At 43.2% G+C, this 25,104-nt stretch overlaps 1 pseudogene; it reads left to right on the forward strand.

The window, feature by feature from the left end:
• The window catches only part of LOC128979359 (E3 ubiquitin-protein ligase Topors-like), a 181,637-nt pseudogene that overhangs the window by 85,888 nt on the left and 70,645 nt on the right, over window positions 1–25,104 (forward strand).

Genomic DNA, 25,104 nt, shown 5'->3' on the forward strand with positions numbered 1-25,104 from the left:
CATGTCCAGAATTATGCGTCCTGACACCAGCAAACTTGTCCCAATATGTTCTGTTAAGTCTCCCCCTTTCATCCTCCTTTCAGGAAAGGAGGACAAAAGCTCAGGCACCAATCTGTCTCCTAAGGGGTAAACAAGTCCATGCATCCATCGCATGGCATGCCTATGCTCTTTCCATCTAATGGCATAATTCTAGCTTCACCCTTTCTATAGGTGGAAGCAGGTTGTTGACAAGTGTGCCCATTGGCCAGATCCAGCCTTGAGAATCTATAAATATTACTCCATTTGTTTACTACTTTGCTCTCTCCTTTTGCTTTCTCTCGCTTTGGCTGAGCCACAGAAGCTCGGCAAAACCCAAGTCTTCTCAATCCCTCATGCAAGTGCACTAAAGGCCTCTGCATACAGACAGAAGCCAGCTCACCAAGCTGCTCAAGGAATGCGCAAAGGAGATCCCTTCGCTGATGGCAGAATCTCAGCATTGTACACCTGCGAGAGGGTGAAATCAAGCCCAGTCGAAAGGACTGAGGAAAAGCCCTGAGAGAGGGTAAACGTAAGCTTTAACCCAAAGGGGAAGGACTAAGCCCGAGTCTGGCTAGTCCTGATTTGCAGCAGCCAAAAGCAGAAACGCATCTTGCTCCCACCATTTTCAGGAGAGAAAAGGGAGTCGCCGACTGTCACCCGTCCTCAGCCCCGTTTCAGGGCAAAGCACCTGGGATTTCTCCAAGGGAAAGAGAGAGCGAAAGATAGCCTCTCCATTGAAGTCAAAGGCAAAGACTGCAACACTGTAATTTAAATGGAAAGCAGTCGCCGATATTCAGCACTGTCACTCACCTCGAGCTGAGCCAAGGGGGAAGCATCGCTTCCCTGCACCCCCCACTGAAACCCGCCTACCGGGAACCATAATCTCACCCGGCCCTGCCGTGCGGAGAGCCGATCCTCTGTTCAGGGAGGCACTCCAACCCCGCAGACTGCGGGAGGACAAAGAAAGCCAACCGCCCCTCCCCACAGACTGAGGGAGGAGAAAGCAAACCTTGCCCCCACCTGCAGAGCCAGGAGGGAGAAAGAAAGTCGCTGCCCAAATGGGACCAGCCCCGGGCAGAAAGCAGATAAGCAGTGAGCCAGCGTAACCTAGCAACTTGCCTCACCACACAGAAAGACAGAATGCATCTTTCCATGTGTACAACCTTCAGTAACGTTCTATTCAAAGCGCCCACGTGTAGCCATGTGATATGAGAGTGGTGAGAGTCTGGAATGGGTTGTCCAGGGAGGTGGTTGGGGCCCCATCCCTGGAGGTGTTTAAGGCCAGGCTGGATGAGGCTCTGGCCAGTCTGATCTAGTGTAAGGTGTCCCTGCCCATGGCAGGGAGGTTGGAACTAGATGATCCCTGTGGTCTCTTCCAACCCTGACTGATTCTATGATTCTATGATTCTTCTATGATTTCTAGTTTAACTTGCCTCATGATAACATTATAAATATCTCTGTACATAGTTACAAGCCACAAGCAACTTGTTGAGTCTCCATCTAGTGGACAAGTGTGTCGGTGTGAGCTGAAATTCCCCCCCCACCAACAATAACCAGGCTAGCCCAGTCTGGAAGCAAATGAAAAGCTGTATTTACAAGCAGAGTCTAAAATCTACAATGAAATGCAATGAATATGTACAAATATACAAAATTCACAACATTCACAAATATATACAATCAACAGAAAAGCACAACCGATCTCCCTTTGCTTCCCCCCAAGGGGACCCTCCCAAAGGGGCCTCTCTCTCTCCCAGGAGCTTCCCCCCCAGACACCCCTGGACAGAGAAGCAGAGTTAGTTAGAGCAGAAAGTTGTTAACTTAGCTGCCAAGGTCAGTACGTGTTATCTTCAGCCAGAAGAGAAGAAGAAAGAGCAGACAGACAGCCCAGCAACTGCCCCCACTGCAGAACGCAGAATGTGCAGAGTGCCCACTTTGTTTTGGGTAATAGTTCTTAAACATTTCTATCTATCCAATGGAAGTGTTTAGAACAATCGTTATTTTGCTTTCTTACACCCAATAGTGACTTATTTACATTCTTTCACTTTCTCTGTTCTGAACTTTGCAAGGAAAAATTAAAAAGACCGTTTCAAACCATCACAACAAGTGACAGAACTGCACCCTTTCATTCCCCTAATTAGAAATTGACAGTAAATATTATAATTGGGTATAATTGTATATACTGAACTAGTTATGGACTATATTGTTACAACCATGCATCTGAATCAACATATACATGGTGATTAATAGTTATGCATAATTATAATAATTAATAAATAATATTTTTCATAATTCACATTTCATAATTCGTAATTAATAATCACCATCCTCCATCCCTAATTCCCCTCTCCACAACACTTATATCTCTGTGTTATAAAAAAAAATGGTTTTTTGTCCGAAATTGAGCGTCATTCTCTCTTTCTCTGATACCTTTGTAGTTGAATTATAGATGAGGCTGCTGTGAGATCTTGGGCTCTCACTCCAGCCTCTACTACAGATATAATTTTTTACTCTGCCTCTTCTTAGTTTGGTCTCTCTTTCTCTTTCTTGTGGATGGTTGGGTATTCCTCAGTTTGTCATTCTCTATTTTAGGATTGTTTACCTCCTTTTGAAATCCATTTATTCACTTTGAATCAAAATTATACAAATAATACCTATTCATTGCATAGAAGGAAGTAAATGGGTTCAGGAATACAAACTGGCTTTGACACTTGTCATTTAAGAGCCTGTATCCAGACTTTTAAAATTCCTTGTTTTCCATAAGAGGCTGGACACATCCAAGTTAAAAACTGAGAGTGGTATTTCTGTTTTTGTTAAGTTCTGAAATCTGACTAGCAATTTGAAGTGTTCATTGTACTTTTCGTGTTCTCATACTTTAAAAATTACAAGGCTCACTTAAATCCCTTTTGTCTGAGCTGCCTAAACCTCTTTGGATACATTTATAATTTTGTGGTGAACGCACCATATGCCCAAAATTATGCCTCCACATACCAGCAAACTTGTCCCAACATGTTTTGGTAAGTGCCCCGTTCCACCCTCCTTTCTGGAGAGGAGGACAAAGTCCCAGGTGCCAACCTGTCTCCTAAGGTGCAATTACATGCACCCATCACATGGCATGCTCATGTTCTTTCTATCTAAGGGCATAATTCTGGCTTCACCCTTTCCATAGGCTGAAGCAGGTTGTTGTCAAGTGTGCCCATTGGCCAGATCCAGCCTCAAAAAAATCTATAAGTATTCCCTTCTTGTTTGCCAGCTTGCTCTCTCCTTTTGCTTTCTCTCACTTTGGTCAAGCTACGGAAGCTCGCAATATGTAAGTCTTCTCACTCCCACATGCAAGCATACTAGAGGCCTCTGCAATACAGAAAGAAGCCAGCTCACCGAGCTGCTCAAAGAACCCTTTGCTGTGAGCATACAGGTTGATCTCTTTGCTGAGAACCCAGTGTCATAAGCCCAGTTGAGAGGACTGAGGACACCCGGAGGGTAAGCTTTAGCGCAGAAGGGGAGGGACTAGCCCAAGCCCCAAGCCTGGCAGTCCAGCACAGCTGCAGCCATAAGCAGCTAATCAAGCAGCAACGCATCTTGTGTGACCCCCGCCGTTTGCGGGAGATAAGAGGAGACACCCACTGTTGCTGCTCCGCAGCCTTGTGCTTCATGGTAAAGCAACCCAGCATTTCCCGAGAGAGAGAGAGAGAGACATCCTCTCCTTTGAGATCAAGCCAAAGACTGCATTGTCACCATAAATGGGTAGCAGTTGCCGAGATCAGCATTGCCAGCTCACTTTGAGCTGAGAGGGAAGAGCCGCTTCACCGCATCCCTTCCACAACCCCATCCACCAGGAACCGTCACCTCAATTGCGAGGGCCAGCCACGAAGGATCTGGCCCCATCGCATAGGACCACTCCCCTGGCCCAGCCCTGCCAGTCTGACCATCTGTTCAGGGAGCCACTCCAACCCTGCCAAAGGAAAGTTGCCCTTCCCGCAGGAGGAGAAAGAAAGCCTTGTCCCACCCGTGGAGGTGGGATGAGAAAGAAGGACACCGCCCAGATGGACCAGCCCCGGGCTGACAGACAGTGATCAGCCAGTGTGACCCAGCAACTTGCCTCACTACAAAGACAGACAGAATGTATCTTTTCATGTGTACAACATTCAGTAACATTCAATTCAAAGCGTCCGCACCTAGCCATTTGATATTTCTAGCTTAACTTCCCTTGTGATAACATTATAAATGTCTCTGTACACAGTTACAGCTCACCAAGCATCTTGTCGAGTCTCCATCTAGTGGATAAGCAGTGGAACTGCACCCTTTGGTTCCTTAATTAGAAATTAATTCTGTAAATATTCTAATTGGGTAAAATTGCGTATACTAAACCAGTTATGGAATATATTTTTACAACCATACATCAGAATCAATATATATATAAGGTGATTAATTGAATATTGATAATTTAATAATTAACAACGTATAACTTTAATAATTCATAATTCATAATGAATAATAATCATGCTCCATCCTTAATTACCACAAATTTCAGCTTACATAATATAATGTGGTAGTGAGGTCCACAATTTAATAGTATATTATATTAATAAAGTAATATAGAATATAGAATCATAGAATCAAGAAGGTTGGAAGAGACCTCAAGGATCATCGAGTCCAACCTGTCATCCTACACCTATTATCTTAACTAAAAAAATAAAAAACCTGTCTTTTATAGGGGTAAAAGTAGTTATTAATAGCACATTCTCCACGTCTTATGCATTTATGTAAATATATCATAATTTCTTCATTTATTTTATTTTTAGATTGAATGCTGTGGTATAATTATTGTCTTATTAGTTCCTATAGAAATGTCTTTGATCATCTTTTCTTCTTTTTCTAGGTTTCTGACACCTAGGGCACAGGAGAATGAAACAATATGATAATGTCAAGATCTACCACCATATTTAAAATGCAAAACTACATTTTCATTTTATATTTATTTCCAAAGGACATAATTTGATTTGTCTTTCCCTAGATGCTAGAACTGATTCCAAGTGTTCTCCTGTGCATGGCTACAGCTAGTTGTCTTAGTAATCACAAACTTAACAGATAATTCAAACAGGTGTTAAGAACTGTAGGCCAATCTGCCAAACTCTATGCTTGAATGTTTAGTTAGATTTTTTTCAGCAAAACTGATTATGCAATGCATTATTTTAGCCACTTTTTAATTATTCACAAAATTACCAGACCATAAATAAGCTCATCATTCTCAGTATTGACAGTTGTCAATGTTCTTATTCTTCCTAATACCTCTGCAAAAACTTACTGAAAGCTCTATTAGACACTAACTTGATGACATTCAGTCAGCATCTACCAAGGTGGTTGTATATGTAAAGGGAAGTCTGCTTGTCTACCATACTTCTCAAATGTCTTCTGTTCTTGGATTCTTAAATATCTATTTATTTATTTTTGTTTTAAATACTGGTTTAAATAAAACAGAAGTATCATATTTTCAGAATCAGGAAGTACAATGCAATCCTATTATTTCATTTAATATGCTCCGGCAGTCACTTTAAATCTGTCAATGATTATTACCTAAAACACTAAAGCCTTTTATCAACTACAATTAAATGCATCTTAAAGAAACAACATCAACAGGAAAAATATACACACATGCAGCACAGAGTAGGAAAAAAAGTGAAATTCAAAGTCATGTGATTTAACAGGAACAACACTATAGTTGTATTTTTATTTAAACTATATTAATTTGTAACAGTATTAAAAATTAGGAATTAGTATCTGCTTGAGCCAGTTTTCATTTTGGTTTTGCAAAGAGTTGCATTATTCAGTAACTTTTCTGTGGCCACCTTACATTCTGAAAAATAGTACTTTTGTATGTTTTGTAGTTTATCACAGTGGAGGAAAACTAAACAAATAAGTGTCATACCCATGTGTTTTCATTGTCTCAGACAGTGTTACTGAAGGGTGGGTATGCACATGGCACACTGCTGCCATGCCTTCTGGGTTGGGGAAGGAAGAAACCAAACAAACTGGAGCGGAGTTCCAGAAAACGAGGAGGGGACAAGGGGCTGGAGGAAGCTCCGCTAGGCCCAGCACCTTTTCAAGCAGAAACGGCCATGTAGCACGGCCCTGCATTTGCTCTGCAGCCTGCATGCCTAGAGGACTCTGTGGCAGGCAGCCTGTGCAGCTGCCCAGATGCTCCAAAGTTCATTTCCCTCCCCTCCCCCATTGCCTGCATCCTGCTGACAAGCCTCCTCACACAGCCCTGCTGTTCTGCCACTACCAAGAAACTCGGAAATGTTCCTGTGTCAATGCCATGATTTTCAAGCCAGAGAAATGGTAAAATCCCTTCTCTTTGATATGTTTTTTTGCCACTGCTTTTCCCTCCCATTTTCTCTCTGCTCCAGGTTCAATCTAATAAACCCATTTCATTAGCTGTTCTGTGTCATTTCACCTTCATTTACACAAATGGTATTGCAGGAACACAGGACGTTAGGGGTTGGAAGGAACCTCTGAAGATATTCTGAGTCCACCCCCCTTCCAGAGCAGGACCTGGTGTAAGATCTAGCATAGGTCATACAGGAACACATTCAGATGGATCTTGAAAGTCTCCAGAGAAGGAGACTCCACAACCTCTCTGGGGAGCCTGTTCCAGTGCTCTGTGACCCTTACGGTAAAGAAGTTTTTGCTCTGCGACCCTTACAGTAAAGAAGCTTTTCCCCATGTTGAGATGGAACTTCTTGTGCTGTAGTTTATATCTATTGTCCCTTGTCCTATCACAGGGGGCAAGTGTGAAGAGGCTGTCCCTTCCTTCTTGACACCCAACCCTCACATATTTATATACATTTATTAAATCCCCTCTCAGTCTTCTCTCCAGACTAAACATCCCCAGGTCTCTCCACCTTTCTTCATAAGGCATGTGCTCCAGTCCCTTAATCATCCTTGTATCCTTTCATTGGACTCCCTCAAGTAGATCCCTGTCCCTCTCAAACTGGGGAGCCCAGAACTGGATGAAGTATTCCAGGTGGGGCTTCACTAGGGCAGAGTAAAGGGGGAGGAGAATCTCCCTTGATCTGCTGGACACACTCACAGCCCAGGACAACATTGTCCTTCTTGGTCACAAGGGCACATCGCTGTCCCATGGATATGTGTCCCATGAAATCCGTGCTCTAGAAGAGAGAATGCAGTTTACTGAACACATTCCTCAAGCTTAGTGTCTTGATAAGGAGGTCTTTGAAAAGCTGCTTCTATTTCCTTGTCCTCACAGGACATCTTTTTTCACATTATAATGATTTACCTCTATACCACCTATTTAAGCAGCCAATATCAAATTGGTAAGGGAAGATTAGTCCAAACATATTTCTGTAAGGTTCCTAATGATGTTTTTTTTAAGAGGCTCAATAATGAATGAGGGAAGAAAGCAGCTGAATCCATAGGTAACATAGTTTATTATTAAAAAGCTGCCAAAAGCCTTTTCATAATCACATATGAAGGATGGATGATCTTGAAGTTGCAAATTGAAGGTACTGATTTATTACTCTTAAAGTCAGTCTTTTTTTTGGTTTAAATCCATATTACTGAATATTTTGTCTTTTCTATCACCTGCAATCACAGAATCATAGAATGCACAGGGTTGGAAGGGACCTTCAGAGGTCATCTAACCCAAATCCTGTGCAGCAAGCAGGGACATCCCCAGCTAGATTATCAGGTTGCTCACAGACCCAACAAATATGACCTTGAGTGTCTCCAGGAATGGGGACTCTACCACCTCCCTACGCAACCTGCTCCTGTGTTCCACCACCCTCATAGTAGAGAACTTCTTCCTAATGTCCAACCTAAATCTACTCTTCTCTAGTTTAAAACCATTGTCCCTTCTTCTATTGTTACATGCCTTTGTAAATAGTCCCTCTACAGTTTTTTGGTAGCCCTCTGTGGTGGTAGGCCATGACACATGGCCCAATACAAATCCAGACAGGCCTTAAGATGTCTAGACAGGACCTTTCTCTCCCCTCCTTCCCAACACAAAAACAGGGCAACGCAGGAAAAGGAACAAAGGGGACAGGACCTTGCCTGTCTGGTAAACAAGATGCCCATCTGGAGTCAGAGCACGTAAGCTTCCCCAGATACAAGGTCCTGGCCTCTGCCTTTTATGGTCATAGCCTGGCAGAACACTTTCCATTGGGCTTTAGTGCCCCATTGGACCAAGTGACCTCTGGCATTTTGCATATATATAAGTGGCTAGGTAGCCTAGGTGCCTTGCTCAGATCCGCCTTGCTCAGATCCACCTTGCTCAAATCTGCCTTGCTGTTGCTTGCTGAAGCTGTGCTCAAGCCTTGCTCAAATCTGCTGAAGCCCCACCTCACTTCAAGCCTTGTCATATTGAGTGTCCTGCCTTGCTTCGAGTGTCTGGTCCAGAGCCCTGGGATAAAGCCTGAGCCTCGAACTGGATCACAAACCAACAGTTTCTGGAGCCTGTCAGCAGAGAGAGCGAGCTAGGGACCATCTCCAAATTCCTGCTCTAATTATCGTGAGTAAACCCTGGGCTGCTCATATCTTCCTAAGGACTATTGGTTGGCCTTTGGTTTATAAGTGGGTGAAGCTATTTGCGTCATAGCTTTTTCCAGTCTCTGAACTCTCTAAATTGTATCCAAATTTCCATAAGCATCCTGGAAGAATTCACAACCGAATAGAACCTGTAAATAATTTCATCAGTTTTGTACATGGTTTTGGGGTGGGGTTTTGGGAAAATAAAAATAACTATATTTTATAATTCCCACCTTGTTAATTTAACCCAAAACTAATACACCCTCATTCAGTGTTCATTTAAATGCAAATTCTTTCAATATGGACTTATTCTTACTGTGTTTTAGTTCTATGCTTTACAAAATGTGACTCTGATTTTAAACGGGACCTCTCACTGTGTCCATAATACATATGAATAATTATAAATACAATATATGTATAATTATATAAATACATGTTTAATTGAAATAATCACTAAGAAATTGATATTTTGTTTATAAAAGTCAGAATATACTATCTTACTCTTTAATGTGCAATAAAATTCTGTTTCTAACATGAACAATATGGCATTTTCCAAATAAGAGAACTTTATATTACCTCTTGCATGATCATTTTAAAATTTAGCATTGTATCCCCATATTGCATATATTTCTAAGTGTTTGAGTACCCACACAGTCCATTGAAATATCTTTAAGAAGGATTAAGATATTTTATGTTAGTGAGACATGATTATTCAGTGTGTTCCTCAGAGACAGCTATAGAACGTGTGTCTTCTGCCTAATTTAATGTAATTTTCTTCCCTCAACAAGGAGAAGCAGAAAAATAGTAGTTGCTCAAAGCTATTCTGAAGTTTGGAAAACTGATGTAATTCCTAAATCACAGGTTAGGGCAAACTTACATGAAAATTGCAGTTAATAACCTTGTTCAGCAATTTATTATAAAGTTATTACCACATAAACCTGGACTGCATATCAGTATATTTTTAAGCAGATATTTTTTGTCCACCAAATCCTTTTTAAATACAACTTACTTTGGCCCTTGAAGCCCTTCATGAAGCAGTGAACTTGATCATGTCATGCTATGCCATGTGAGGTAGCTGCTGAGTAGTTTCAAAATGACAGAAATAGTCTACACCAACAGAACAGTTTTATTTACATTTCTTATGCTTTGAAATCTAATATATAAATATCAACCTTTTTGAAATATTTATTTCAGGAAGTGTTGGACAGGACTGATTTGGAAAAAAAATTATCTATTTAGTAGATATCAGTTAAAGAATATTTTTTCACAAGTTAAAAATAATAACACAGATGTGCAAAGGAAAAATATACCAGCATAAAAATCAGCATTGTGGATTTCTACGCAGTTATATTTCCATGGAAAGTATTTCAGTTTAGATTCATTCCATATAGTTCTTTGGAGTTATCATTTAAAATTCAAAGTTACTGTTTAAAACAGTCAATCCCTGTAAAAGAAACTGAATTTTGCATATATTGTCCTTCACATTTATCATTTTTTTTTCTGAACATCTCAAGACTATTGTCTCCTGGAAATGATTCCTTTGTTCTTATCCTACAGCATGTAATAATCCTATGAGAATTTTCACATCAGTACAGCACTATAAAGTACTTTGAAACATGCCAAGTGGTTTACCTTTTTTAAGACCACACTGTAGTTACATTGATAATTTTACTTGAACTATGTTTTTGTGGGGTTTTTTTGTTTGTTTGTTTTTGTTTCTGTTTCAAATAGTATCTATAATTGCAATTACCAGGTTGCCTGTTGAAACACACGAGTCAGCTTTTAAAACAGAGCTATCGTCCAGTGCAGACACTAAACAGGATCTATTCTAGGAAAACCTTTGAGATAGATAAAAATGGAAATACAAGATATGAGTTTCTTGTGGTGTTACTATACACATACCATAATATAAGTAAATTAGTTTAGAAAATGCTGCAAACTGGTTGTACAGCTGTTGTCAAGACACAATAATTTGTAATTATCATAACCTTTCTGAAGACATTGTAATATTGTCTAACTGGTTGCCCATCAAATTAACAAGATACAGAATCACAGAATCAAAAAGGTTGGAAAAGACCTCAAGGATCATCAAGTCCAACCTGTCACCCTAAACCTCATGACTACTAAACCATGGCACCAAGTGCCATGTCCAATCCCCTCTTGAACACCTCCAGGCATGGTAACTCCACCATCTCCCTGGGCAGCACATTCCAACAGCTAACAACTCTTTCTGTGAAGAACTTTCCGCTCACCTCGAGCCTAAACCTCCACTGGCGTAGCTTGAGACTGTGTCCTCTTCTTCTGGTGCTGGTTGCCTGGGAGAAGGCTACAACCTCCCTTCATGTAGTTGTAGACATCAATGAGGTCACCCCTGAGCCTCCTCTTCTCCAGTCTAAAGAATCCCAGCTCCTTCAGCCTCTCCTTGTAGGGCTTGTGTTTGAGGCCTCTCAGCAGTTCAAGAGTCTCTGGAAACGTTCAAGAGTCTCAATGTCCTTCTTAAATTTGAGGGGCCCAGAACTGGACACAGTACTTGAGGTGTGGCCTAATCAGTGCTGAGTACAGGGCACAATGACTTCCCTGCTCCTGCTGGCCACACTATTCTTGATGCAGGCCAGGATGCCATTGGCCTTCTTGGCCACCTGGGCACACTGCTCGCTCATGTTCAGGTGGCTGTCAATCAGTACCCCCAGGTCCCTTTCTGCCTGGCTGCTCTCCAGCCACTCCGACCCCAGCCTGTAGCGCTGGATGGGGTTGTTGTGGCCAAAGTGCAGCACCTGGCACTTGGACTTGTTAAATGCCATCATGTTGGACTCTACCCATCTGTCCATCTTGTCAAGGTCCCTCTGCAGAGCCCTTCTACCCTCTAACCAATCAACACCCAACCGATCAAGCTCCCAACTTGGTGTCGTCTGCAAATTTATTGATGACTGACTCAATCCCCTCATCCAGATTATCAATAAAGATATTGAACAGGATGGGGCCCAGAACTGATCCCTGGGGGATACCACTAGTGACTGGCCTCCAGCTGGAAGTGGCACCATTCACCACGAGTAACCCTAACCCTAACCCTAACCCTAACCCTAACCCTAACCTAACTAGTGGGCTCGGCCCTCTAGCTAGTTGCTAACCCAACACAGAGTGCTGCTGTCCAAGCCACAAGCTGTCAGCTTGGCCAGGAGTTTGCTGTGGGGAATGGTGTCAAAGGCCTTGCTGAAGTCCAGGTAGACTACATCCACAGCCTTTCCTACGTCCACCAGGCTGGTCACCTGATCATAGAAGGAGATCAGGTTGGTGAGGCAGGACCTGCCCTTCCTAAATCCATGTTGGCTGGACCTGATCCCTTGGCCATCCTTCAGGTGCGTAGTGTTTGCCCCCAAGACTATCTGTTCCATAATTTTCCCTGGCACTGAGGTCAGGCTGACAGGCCTGTCATGTCCAGGTTCATCTATCCAGCCCTTCTTGTGGATGGGCATCACAATGGCTAGCTTCCAGTCATCAGGGACCTCCCTTGTGAGCCAGGACTGGAGGAAAATGATGGAAAGCGGCTTGGCCAGCTCATCTGCCAGCTCTTTCAGCACCCTAGGATGGATCCCATCCGGTCCCATGGACTTGTGAGTATCCAAGTGGCTCAGCAAGTCCTGAACTAACTCCTCATGGAAGTCAGGGGTACTACACTGCTCCCTGACTCCAGTTCAGGAGGCCAGTTATCCTGATGTCCTCCTGCCTTACTGTTGAAAATTGAGGCAAAGAAGGTATTTAGAACCTCAGCCTTTTCCTCATCTTTAGTTACAATATTTCTCTCCAGGTCCAATAAAGAGTAGAGGTTCTTCTTGAGCCTCTTTTTAGCATTAATATATTTATAAAAATACTTTTTATTATCTTTCACAACAGCGGCCAGTTTAAGTTCTAACTGGGCTTTTGCCTCTCTATTTTTTTCTCCAACATGTTCTAATGACATCCTTAAACATATCTTCAGTTGCCTCCCTCCCTTTCCAAAGGTGATACACCCTCTTTATTTCCTTTAATTCCTTCAAGAGCTGTTTGCTCATCCAGGCCAGTCTCTTTCCCTGCTGGCTCATCTTTCAGCACATACGAACTGTCAGCTCCTCTGCCTTCAAGAGTTCCTGTTTGAAGTAGGTCCAACCGTCCTGGACCCCTTTGTTCTTAAGGGCTGCAACCCAGGGTACTTTCCTAATAAGTTGCTTAAATAAGCTGAAGTTTGCCCTCTGGAAGTCCAAGGTGAGGGTACAGTTACTGCTTCTCCCTATTTCCCTGCATATTGAAAACTCCACTATCTTGTGATGGCTGAACCTTAGACAGCCTCCTACCATCACATCTCCAACCAGTCCTTCTCTATTTGAGAACTGCAGATCAGGCAGACCCTGACCCCAGTAGGGTCACTTAGCAGCTGCATCAGAAAGCTGTCCTCCATACACTCTAGGAACCTTCTGGACTGCATCCTCTCTGCTGAATTAAGTTCCCAACAGATGTCTGGCAGGTTAAAGTCACCCACAAGGACGAGATCTGATGATCTTGAGACAGCTTCCAGTTATTTACAGAATATTTCATCTGCCTCCTCAACCTGGTTGGGTGGTCTATAACAGACTCCAATCGGGATGTCAGTTTTGTTAGGCCTCCCTCTGATTTTAACCCACAGGCATTCAATCCTTTCATCCTCAACCTCAAGTTCTGAGGCATCAAGAGATTCTGTAATGTACAGGGCCACCCCTCCTCCTCTTCTCCCTCACCTGTCTCTCCTAAAGAGCTTGTAACCCCCGAGTGCAGTACTCCAATTACGTGAATCATCCCACCATGTTTCTGTAATGACAATTATATCGTAATCTTCGTGATGGACCAAGACTTCCAGTTCCTCTTGTTTGTTACCCACACCTTGTGCATTGGTGTACATGCACTTCAGCTGGGCTGTTGATTTCTCAATGAACCCTAATTTCTGTCCCACTCTTTCCTCTCCAGGGAGACTGATTTCCTCACCCACCCCCTTCAGACCTAGTTTAAAGCCCTCCCAATGAGCCCTGCCAACTCCAATGCTAGTACCCTCTTGCCCTTTCTAGATAAATTCACCTCATCAAGGTTCAGCAGGTCAGGTGCAGTAAAAGTTGCCCCTTGATCAAAGAACACAAAATTCTGTTGCAGGCACCATCCCTTGAGCCAATTGTTAATGGTGTGGGTTCTCCTGGTCCTCTCAGTGTACACCCCTGCCACTGAGGGAAATACTAACCCAGTGGTCAGTATTATATTTACAGCTAGACTGGTAAATACCAAAATGAAAGCATGGATGGTTTATAACTAAAGATATGCAAAGGAAAATTATTATCTGTATTTAACAGATTGAGAAATTCTTCCAATGAGATGGAAAATAACTTGCCTCCGTCAGCTGACAATCCAGTCTCCATAACAAGAATTAAACTTGTCTCAGGAAAATTTCTGCCCTGTAAACTGTATAGTCAACACAATACTGAACTACTAAAGAAGAAAGGTCTATTCTGATGGCTTAGTTTTACAGCCTATATCCTGGGAACAATAATTTCCCTTTTTTTTATCCTTCTTTCGGAAATAAAGGACAGACCTGGATGAAAAGTTCAGCTTCTGGTTTTACAGACTTTAATAGTTTCTGATTGTTGATGCATGCACTTTGCTCATTATAAATTTAACAGGGGAGACAGATTTCTACCTGAGGAAGCATGTCTGTCAAATACGCAGTTATCATGGTGTTTTTCAAAAAGTCTGCTATGGATGGCTAACATGCTGATTAATGTGTTTTAAGGACAAGTTTGCAGTTTTGAAGGATAAGTACTCTTTCCAATTTAGCAACCAAAAAATTGTAAAGATTTCTTCCTTTTGCAAATATATGCACATTTATTTAAAGTTGATATATTAATAAATGACAATTGCTACAGAAAGTAGTCTAGCATTAAATTAAGTATATTTCATGACCCATTCACTCAGAATGCATTATCTTTTAATAAATTATGCATGCAAATATAACACTATGTAAACGACAGTCTTAAAGTCTCAGGTAAAAATGAAAGCCTGTTTGTCTGATGAGTTAAAATAGCCTTGAATTTTTAATATAAATTCACTGTTTGATAATATTATAACATTATGTAATTGTTTTAGCAACTAAAAGCTTTTTCTTTAAAGAAGGAGAAAGAACAAAGGCTACTTAAGTGCAAGTTATAGGACCAATAACAGAAAAAAGCCTGGAAAGGACTCCTTAAAACACTCTTTGCCCTCAGAACAGAAAAGATTATGTAATCTGTATTTCTAAAATCTTTTAATTACTGGTCTTAATTTATGGAGGTTTTACAACCTGCCCAATATATACTCACTATTAGAGCTGTATTTGTTGTCTAATTGAAATCTTACATATAATCTCATTGCTTCTTCTAGCCACTACGGACAGGAAGAATCATCTGGGGTTGGACTTGATGATCTCCGGGGGTCCCTTCCAACCCCTAATATCTTGTTGATCCTGTGATCTTACTCTTTTTTTGGAGCTGTTGGAGAGTCTTATTAGTTCCCGCCCAACTCCTCTCTTAGGTAGCATAACTGTAGATGTTTCAGTCTGGTTGCATTATTTATCATTTTCAGAGTTTCACTGAACTGTAAATTTCTTTATTGTGCTTTTCTAAGCTTTCCAAATGTCTCATCTTTTCACGAAAGATCAATATCCAGAAGTTATGTCAGTATCTCATCTATCAAGACAGCTATAACTTACTATATATTTTCAGAACTTTTTATTCCTAAATGTAATTTAACAAAAAAAGTTTTTTTATGCTCCAGTAAAACATTATGTAGGCTAACTCCAAAATTTGCTACAGTACTTTAGTCCTATATTCAACATTACTGAAACTAGTCCAAGCACAGTGAAACACGTAAAAATTTATTTTTCATCCTAATACTTTGTTAGTTGTGGAAGATTCTTGGCAATTCCACAGTGAATATCAATCAATATATTTGTTGACAGTAAACCATAAATAGATGTTCTTTCAGTAAGGCTACCCAAATTACTTCTTATCTTTTTAGATTCACAGATTCGTAGAATACCAGGTTTGAAAAGACCTCAAGTATCATCTAGTCCAACCTTTCAGAGTAAGAAAATAGCTTAAATGAAATGGCATATCACCCAGTCAAGTTGGGCCTTGAAACTGTCTAATACAATGGAATCCATCACCTCCCCTGGGCATTTATTCCAATGTGTAATAGTTTGAATGGGGAAAAAGAAATTTTCTGGCATCCAATCTGAATCTCCCCAGTAACAGCTTGCATCCATTACCTTTTGTCTTTACTGTGTGAATATTTGTAAAAAGGGAGTTTCGCTTCTCATGATAGTCACCCATGACAGTGGTTATGTGGAATTCTGCCCTAAGCCTTCTCTTCTCAAGGCTGAACAAACCCATTTCACTCAGCTTTCCTTCATATGACAGGTTCTCCAGTCCTATGATCATTCTTGTGACCCTTCTCTGGACCCTTTCCAACTTGTCCGCATTCCTCTTTTATAGCAGAGACTAAAACTGTACACAGTACTTGTGGTACAGCTTGACCAGCACTGAGCAGAGTAGAAGAATGACATCTTTATCCCTGCTTGAGAATCCTTTATTAATGCAACTCAGCATCCTGTTTGTTTTCTTTGTCACTGCACCACCCTGCTCACTGATGTTGAGCCTTTTGTCCACCAAGACCCCCAGGTCCCTCTGCACAGTGCTGCTCTGAAGCCATGTGCCTCCAAATCTGGGCTGCATTCCTGTGTTATATGTTCTCAGGTGCAAGATTCTACACATGGCTTCATTTAACTTCATCATATATCTTCTTGCCCACTTAACCAGCCTGTCAAGGTCTTCCTGGAGGGTAGCTCTCACTTCTGGGGTGTTAAATTCCCCACTTATTTTTGTGTCATCAGCAACTTCATCAGGGTACTCTTATTTCCAGTATCTAAACCATTAGTGAAGATACTAAACAGCCTTGGGCCCAGTATTGATCTCTGGAGGACCCCACTAGTGACAAGTTGCTAGTCTGAGAAAGAGCTATTTATTACTATCCTATGGGTACAGACTGTCAGTCAGTTCCTCACCCATGACACAGACCACTTGTCTAGGTCATAGCATGTCAGTTTCTCAAGGAGGAGGCTGTGGGAGACCATGTTGAAAGCCTTGGACAGATCCAGAAAAACACTGTCCACTGCTTACTCCACATCAACTGAGTGTGCCATCTTATCATAGAAGGCAAAGAGATTTGTCAAGCACAACTTATCCCCGGTGAATTCATGTTGGCTGTTTTGTATCACCTTCTTCAGTTGTATGAAGAGCACTGTAATCAACGGCTACAGATGCTTCAGGAGAGACAGGAGAGGGAGAAGGGTTGGAGGAGTGGCCCTGTACATTAGGGAGGCTCTGGACATCATGGAAGTAGAGATTAAGGATGATCAGGTTGAGTCCCTATGGGTAAGAATTAGGGGGAAGGCCAACAAGTCTGACATCCTGGTTGGAGTCTGTTATAGACCACCCAACCAGGAAGAACAGGTTGATTTATTATTTTTCAAGACGCTAGAGGCTGCCTCAAGATCGTTTGCCCTTGCTCTTGTAGTTGACTTTAACCTGCCAGACATCTGCTGGGAATTGAACACTGCAGAGAAGAGGCACTCTAGAAGGTTCCTGGAGTGTATGGAGGATAGCTTCTTATCCCAGTTGTTACATGAGCCTACCAGGGATGCAGCCCTGATCGATTTACTGTTTACAAATAGAGAAGGGCTGGTGGGAGATGTGGTGGTGGGAGGCTGCCTGGGATCCAGTGACCATGAAATAATTGAGTTTTCAATATATGGTGAAACCAGGAGGGGCAGCAGCAAAACCTCCACCATGGACTTCCGAAGGGCAGACTTGGGCTTATTTAAGGAACTAACTTGGAAAGTTCCTTGGGAAACAGCCCTTAAAAAAAAAGGGGTCCAGGAAGGCTGGATCTACTTCAAGAAAGAACTCTTGAAGATGCAGGAACAGGCTGTGTCCATGTGCCAGAAGAGGAGCTGATGAGGGAGGTAGCCAGACTGGATGGGCAAGGAGCTTCTAAAAGAATTAAAGGAAAAAAAGAGGGTGTATGACCTTTGGAAAAAAAAGGGGAGTTAACCCAGGAAGATTTTAAGGACGTTGTTAGGTCTTGTAGGAAAAAAATTAGAGGGGCAAAAGCCCATTTAGAACTTAAACTGGCCACTGCTGTAAAGGAGAATAAAAAATATTTCTATAAATATATTAATGGCAAAAGAAGAGGCAAGGACAACCTCTACTCTTTATCGGATGCAAAGGGGAATACAATAAAAAAAGATGAGGAAAAGGCAGAAGTATTTAACACCTTCTTTGCCTCAATCATCAATAGTGGGACAGGTTGTCTTCAGGACAACTGGCCTCCTTAACTGGCAGATGGAGCCAGGGACCAGTATAGTCTCCCTGTAATCCAGAAGGAAGCAGTAAGGGACCTGCTGATCCACTTGGATCCTCACAGGTCCATGGGACTAGATGGGATCCATCCTAGGGTGCCGAGAGATCTGGCAGATGAGCTGGCCAAGCGGCTCTCCATCATTTATCAGCAGTCCTGGCTCACTGGAGAGGTCTCTAATGACTGGAAGATGGCCAATGTGATGCCCATCCACAAGAAGGGCCAGAAGGAGGAACTGGGAAATTACAGACCTGTCAGCCTAACCTCAGTGCCAGGCAAGGTTACGGAACAGGTCAACTTGAGTGCAATGACACAGAACCTACAGGATGGTCAAGGGATCAGGCCCAGCCAGCATGGATTCAGGAGGGGCAGGTCCTGCCTGACCAACCTGATCTCCTTTTATGGTCAAGTTACCTGTCTGGTGAATGCAGGGAAGGCTGTGGATCTAGTCTGCCTGGACTTCAGCAAAGCCTTTGACACCGTCTGCCACAAGAAGCTCCTGACAAAGCTGGCAGCTCGTGGCTTGGACAGATTCACTCTGAAATGGGTCAAGAATTGGCTGGAGGGCCAGGGCCAGAGAGTGGTGAATGGTGCCACATTCAGTTGGCAGCCAGTCACTAGTGGTGTTCCCCAGGGATCAGTGTTGGGCTCCTTCCTCTTCAATATATTTTTTGATAATCTGGATGAGGGAATTGTGTCCATCATCAGTCAGTTTACAGATGATACCAAGTTAGGAGCAGGTGTTGATCTATTAGAGGGTAGGAGGGCCTTGCAGAGGGACCTTGACAAGCTGGATGGGTGGGCAGAGGTTAATGGGATGTGATTTAACACGTCTAAGTGCAGCGTTCTACACTTTGGCCACGACAACCCCATGCAGCATTTCAGGCTGGGGACAGAGTGTCTGGAAAGCAGCCAGACAGAAAGGGACCTGGTGGTGCTGTTTAATAGCAGGCTGAACATGAGCCAGCAGTGAGCCCAGGTGGCCAGGAAAGCCAATGGCATCCTGTATCAGGAGTAGTGTAGCCAGCAAGGCAAGGGAGGTTATTCTTCCAGTGTACTCAACACCTTGAGTACTGTGTCCAGTTCTGGGCCCCTCAATTCAAGAGAGATGTTGAGGTAGTGGAATATATCCAGAGAAGGGCAACGAAGCTGATGAGGGGCCTGGAACACAAGCCCTACAAGGAGCAGCTGAGGGAGCTGGGGTTGTTTAGCCTGGAGAAGAGGAGGCTCAGGGGTGACCTCGTTGCTGTCTACAGCTACCAGAAGCAAGGTTGTAGCCAGGTAGGGGTTGGTCTCTTCTCCCAGGCAACCAACAGCAGAACAAGAGGGCAGTCACAAGTTGTGCCAGTAGAGGTATAGGCTGGATATTAGGAGGAAGTTCTTAACAGGGAGAGTGATTTGCCATTGGAATGTGCTGCCCAGGGAGGTGGTGGAGTTGCCGTCCCTGGAGATGTTTAAGAGAAGACTGGATGAGGCACTTAGTGCCATGGTCCAGTTGATTGCTTAGGCCTGGGTGATAGGTTGGACTGGATGATCTTGGAGGTCTCTTCCAACCTGGTTGATTCTATGATTCTATGATTCTATGACTCTATGACTCATTAATTTTTCCTTTGAGGGTCAGTTTTTATGGCCACCCTGGGGCAAGTCGGCTTTGGTGGTGCTTCTGGCTATTCCTCATCCTTGTTGACAACCAGTTCCTCCTGCAGAGCCTCATAACTTTTCTGCAAGACCACTGCAGGCTGTGCACTTCTTAAATGAACATGCTTGTTCCAAACATGCTTGTTCCATTTTGTTATAAAATATTCACTGAGACTTCCATGTTTTCCAATTTAATTTACGAAAGTACTGTACAGTACAATGACAAAAGCCTTAGGACAGTGATGATACTGACATAAATTTTTTGTTTTCTCTGAAGGAAATCAGATTAGTTTGACATGATAAGCTTAGAATAAATTCAGCTTGTCGGCTTTCCTTCTACTTGTTTTCCTCCAGCTGTGGAACTACGGTTTATATTAAGATTTGTCCCAGTGTTTTCCTGAAAACTGGAATTATTGTGGCATGTCTGTAACTCTTCAGCTGCTCCTTTTAAAAGCCTAAAAATATATTCACCAATTTTCAGTCTTCTGGAACCATGACTGTTCTCTACATGCTCTCAAAGATAGGTGTCAAAGAATGCAAGACTCTCTCAGACTTCTGAAAATACCTGTATTTCCTAAGTAATTGTTAGCTGTTCTTTTCCCACTCTAGCATAAGGTCTTATACAGGATTATCTCATGCAGCTGTCCCTGCAGTGGATCTTTAGAAGGACAATGATAGTAAATGACTCTACTCTCTCATCATTGTCTGTTAATAGCTTCGCATTTTCATTGAGAATTAATTGGTATTATTCTTCAATATATTAACAGTTTATTTAACTGATTTTAATTTTTTAATATAAATGTAGGCTTCACTAATCTGATACTAAGTTTTGATTTACCAAATCTCTATAAATATAGAAACTGAAACTTTTAATAGCTGCATAGACAGAAAAGTCTAATGTACTCTAAAACAAATCACTGCTTATTAAAAGAACATTTCAAGACTGAGTAAACAATGGCAAATTAAGAGGTGTTTTTGATTTAAATGAACTCTGCAACACGCAGAAAATTGAAGATCTGTAGCAGAATGCTTGGAAACAAGCACTTTCAAGAATTTTCCAGCTGAAGATTATTTTCTTCTTACCCACTGTTCCTAACCTGGAAATCACCTCTCTTCCCGACAGAGAAAAGTTGAGTACTTTGAGGTACTTTAGATCAGAAAGAAACAAAGTACTTGGGAACACAGAGTAGGAAGCCTGCACAAGTAGTTAATTATAATTCTTAATAGGGAGAGCACAGACAATTCTTAAGTATAACTAATTATATGTTATACTTTCCATAATTAGGAAAGTCTTACAATTTGAAAATAATATCCAGTACAATGAAACAAGAAGGAGGGAGGGAAGGAGGGAGGAGCCAAGGAATTACAGGCCTGTCAGCCTCACCTCAGCGCCAGGCAAGACTATGGAACATGTCTTCTTGAGTGCAATCACACAGAACCTACAGGATGGCCAAAGGATCAGGCCCAGCCAGCACAGATTTAGGAGGGGCAGGTCCTGCCTCACCAACCTGATCTCCTTTTATGACCATAAAAGGTGTTGTGGGGAAGGCTGTTGATGTAGTCTACCTGGACTTCAGCAAGGCCTTTGACACTGACCCCAATAGCAAACTTCTGGCAAAGCTGGCAGCCGATGGCCTGCACAGGAGCACTCTGTGCTGGGTTAAGAACTGTCTGGAAGGCTGAGCCCAGAGAGTGGTGGTGAACGGTGACGCTTCCATCTGGCAGCCAGTCACTAGTGGTGTCCCCCAGGGATCAGTGTTGGGCTCCATCCCCTTCAATATCTTTATTGATAATCTGGATGAAGGGATTGAGTCCATCATCAGTAAATTTGCAGATGACACCAAGCAGGGAGCAGGTGTTGATCTGTTAGAGGGAAGGAGAGCTCTGCAGAGTGACCTTAACAGGCTGGACAGATGGGCAGAGTCCAACGGCATGAGATTCAACACATCTAAGTGCCAGGTTCTACATAATGGCCACAACAACCCCAAGCAGCGCTACAGGCTGGGGACAGAGTAGCTGGAGAGCAGCCAGGCAGAAACGGACCTGGGGGTAATGGTTGACAGCCAGCTGAACGTGAGCCAGCAGTGTGCCCAGGTGGTCAAGAAGTCCAGTGGAATCCTTGCCTGGATCTGCAGTAGTGTGGCCAGCAGGATCAGGGAAGTCATTCTGCCCCTAAACTGGTTAGGCCACACCTTGAGTACTGTGTCCAGTTCTGGACCCCCTCAATTCAAGAAAGATGTTGAGTTGCTCAAACCTGTCCAGAGAAGGGCAACAAAGCTGTTGAGGGGCTTGGAACTCAAGCCCGATGAGGAGTGGATGATGGATCTGGGGTTGTTTAGCCTGGAGAAGAGAAGGCTCAGGGGAGATCCTTTTGCTCTCTACAATTGTCTGAAGGGAGGCTATAGCCAGGTGGGGGTTGGTCTCTTCTCCCAGGCAACCAGTGACAGAATGAGAGGACATAGTCTCAAGCTGCGCCAGTGGAGGTTTAGGCTGGATGTTAGGAGGAAATTCTTCACAGAAAGAGTGATTGGCCATTGGAATGGGATGCCCAGGGAGGTGGTGGAGTCACCATCCCTGGAAGTGTTTAAAGTAAGACTGGATGAGGCACTTAGTTCATGGTTTAGTTGATTAGGAGGCGTTGGGTGATAGGTTCTATCTGATGATCTCAAAGGTCTTTTCCAATGTGGTTAATTCTGTGATTCTGTGAAACATACATACACTGACAAAATCAAACATTTTCCTGGCAGAGCAGTGATAGCTGCAATTTAATTCCCCCTACACAGTTTATTAAAACAAGCCCCTTTCCCCGTAACACAGATAGGAGAGAAAGTAACTCACACACAAAAAAAAATCCCTCTGGGTTGAGATAAAGATTTTTACCAGGAACACTGCTATGTACAATTACCTTTGCCTACTTGCAGAAAAGAGCAGCAAAATGCAGAACCAACAGCAGAAGCCAGAGAAAAAATGGTTCCTTACCCAAGCATGCAGCAGTCAGCCCAGAATAAAAGACCAATACTCCAAAGAAACTGGAAACTGAAAATAGCCTCTCATGTCTGTGGCAGTTTAGGCTGAGTGCCTCCTGTTGTTGCCATGTAAGTTACACCTCCAATGTCCTGAGTGTCCAACCCAATAAGGTGGACACAGGAAAGGGTGTATTTCTACCCATAAATCCTGTGCCCTATAAATCCATCTGCAAAGTCATTCTCTTCTTCTTCTTTCTCTGCTCCCGTGGGAGATGCTTCCCTATCGGGTAACGGTGGGGGAGTATCTCAAGACCTTTTAGGCCTGTCTAGGTCTAATGCCAGGAGGAGAAGCAAGGGGGGGTGGGGGGGTGGGGGGGGGGCAGTCTCAGACCTGGCCAGCCTAAGACTAGCCTAGCAGTGGGGAAGGAAGTAAGAGTCCTGGGGGGTTTTGGTATACCCTCTGGTGGGGAGAAGGGAAGAGTTGGGAGTGTTATGTTTTGGGTTGTGTAAAGGACTCTGTATGTTTTGGGATATCTTTGTCACTATGCTTGTAGTTTTTTGTAGTTTCACCAATTGCTTTTCCATTTAAACTTTCCATCACTCTTCAATCCATTTGTGTGAGAGTCTGTGGTGAAGGCACCATATGCCCAGAATTATGCCCCCAAACACCAGCAAACTTGTCCCAACATGTTTTAATAAGTCCCCCCTTTCCACCCTCCTTCAGGAGAGAAGGACAAAGGCCCAGGCACCAACCTGTCTCCCTAAGGGGTAACTAACTATATGCACCCATCGCATGGCATGCTCATGCTTTTTCCATCTGAGGGCATAATTCTAGCTTCACCCGTTCTATAGGTTGAAGCAGGTTGTTGACAAGTGTGCCCACTGGCCAGATCCAGCCTCGAGAAATCTATAAGTACTATTCTACTTGTTTACCAATCTTCTCTCTCCTTTTGCTTTCTCTTGCTTTGCTTGAGCTATGTAAGCTTGCAGCCCCTGTAAGTCTTCTCACTCCCACATGCAAGCATACTGGAGGCCTCTGCAATACGGGAAAAAGCCATCTCCCTGAGCTGCTGGAGGAACCGGTGTAGGAGATCCCTTTGCTGATGCTATGAAAGCCAGCGTCATAAGCCCAGTTGAGAGGACTGGAACCCCGAGGGTAAGCTTTATCCCAGAAGGGGAGGGACTACCCTGAGCCAGGCACTCCAGCAGTAATGCGACTTGCATGATGCCTGATGTTCACGGGAGATAAGAGTAGCTGCCCACTGTCGCCATTCTGCAGTGCTGAGCCATCAGGGTAAAGTAACCTGGGATTTCCCGAGAGAGAGAGACATCCTCTCCTTTGAGATCAAGCCAAAGACTGCATCGTAACCCTAAATGGGAAGCAGTTGACAACAGATTCGGCATAGTCAGCTCACTTCAAGCCAAGCAAGGGGGAATCGCCTCATAACCACGCCCCTTCCCCGAAGCTCGTCTCTGGGATCAGAGACGGGCAACCCCGCCTACCAGGAACTGTCACATTGTCCACGAGGGCCAACCCCGAAGGACACAGACCCACAGCTCAGGACCACTCCCCCGGACCGGCCCTGCCGGGACGACTCTGTTCAGGGAGCTGCACCGATCCTGCCAGCCTCGGTCGCCACAGTCACGCCGTGGAATCACTCTGCCAAGTGAGGCTGCCAACTGGAGGAAAGTTGCCCCTCCCACAGCTGCGAGAGTGGAAAGAAAGCCTCACCTCTCCCGTGGAGGTGGGAGGAGAAAGAAAACCTTGCTCCACCTGCCGAGGCGGGAGGAGAAAGAAAGTCACTGCCCGGCATGGACCAGCCCCGGGCTGACAGACAGCGAGCAGCCAGCGTAACCCAGCAACTTGTCTTGCTACAAAGAAACACACAGTGTATCTTTTCATGTGAGCAACACTCAGTAACATCCAGGTCAAAGTGCCCGCGCCTAGCCGCTTGATATTCCAGCTTGATTTGCCTCTTGATAACACGGTAAATGTCTCTGTACATAGTTACAGCTGCCAAGCGTCTTGTCGAGTCTCCATCTAGTGGACAAGCGGTGGAACTGCACCTTTCATTCCCTTAATAGAAACTAATTTTGTAAATATTATAATTGGGTCAAATTGTATATACTAAACCAGTTATGGAATATATTTTTACAGCCGTGCATTAGAATCAATATATAAAGGTGATTAATCAGTTATTAATAATTATAACAATAATTTACAATAATAATTTTAACAATAATAATTTTCATAATTCATATTTTGTGATTCATAAATTAATAACCATTCTCCTCCATCCTCCTAATCAACACAGTGTCATTGTTTTGTCCCTCTCGGGGCAAGAGAGGATCTGTCTGTCCTCAAACCAGCACAATGTCACAATCTGAACTTCAAGGCTCATGATACTTTGCTCCAGTTGTACTTTCATTTTGAAACTGGCATGATAGCAGCATGGTTTCAATATCATTAACAGATTCAACTCAACCCAAGACA

Source organism: Indicator indicator, chromosome Z, assembly GCF_027791375.1.
Source record: "Indicator indicator isolate 239-I01 chromosome Z, UM_Iind_1.1, whole genome shotgun sequence".
Classification (NCBI taxonomy): Eukaryota; Metazoa; Chordata; class Aves; order Piciformes; family Indicatoridae; genus Indicator; species Indicator indicator.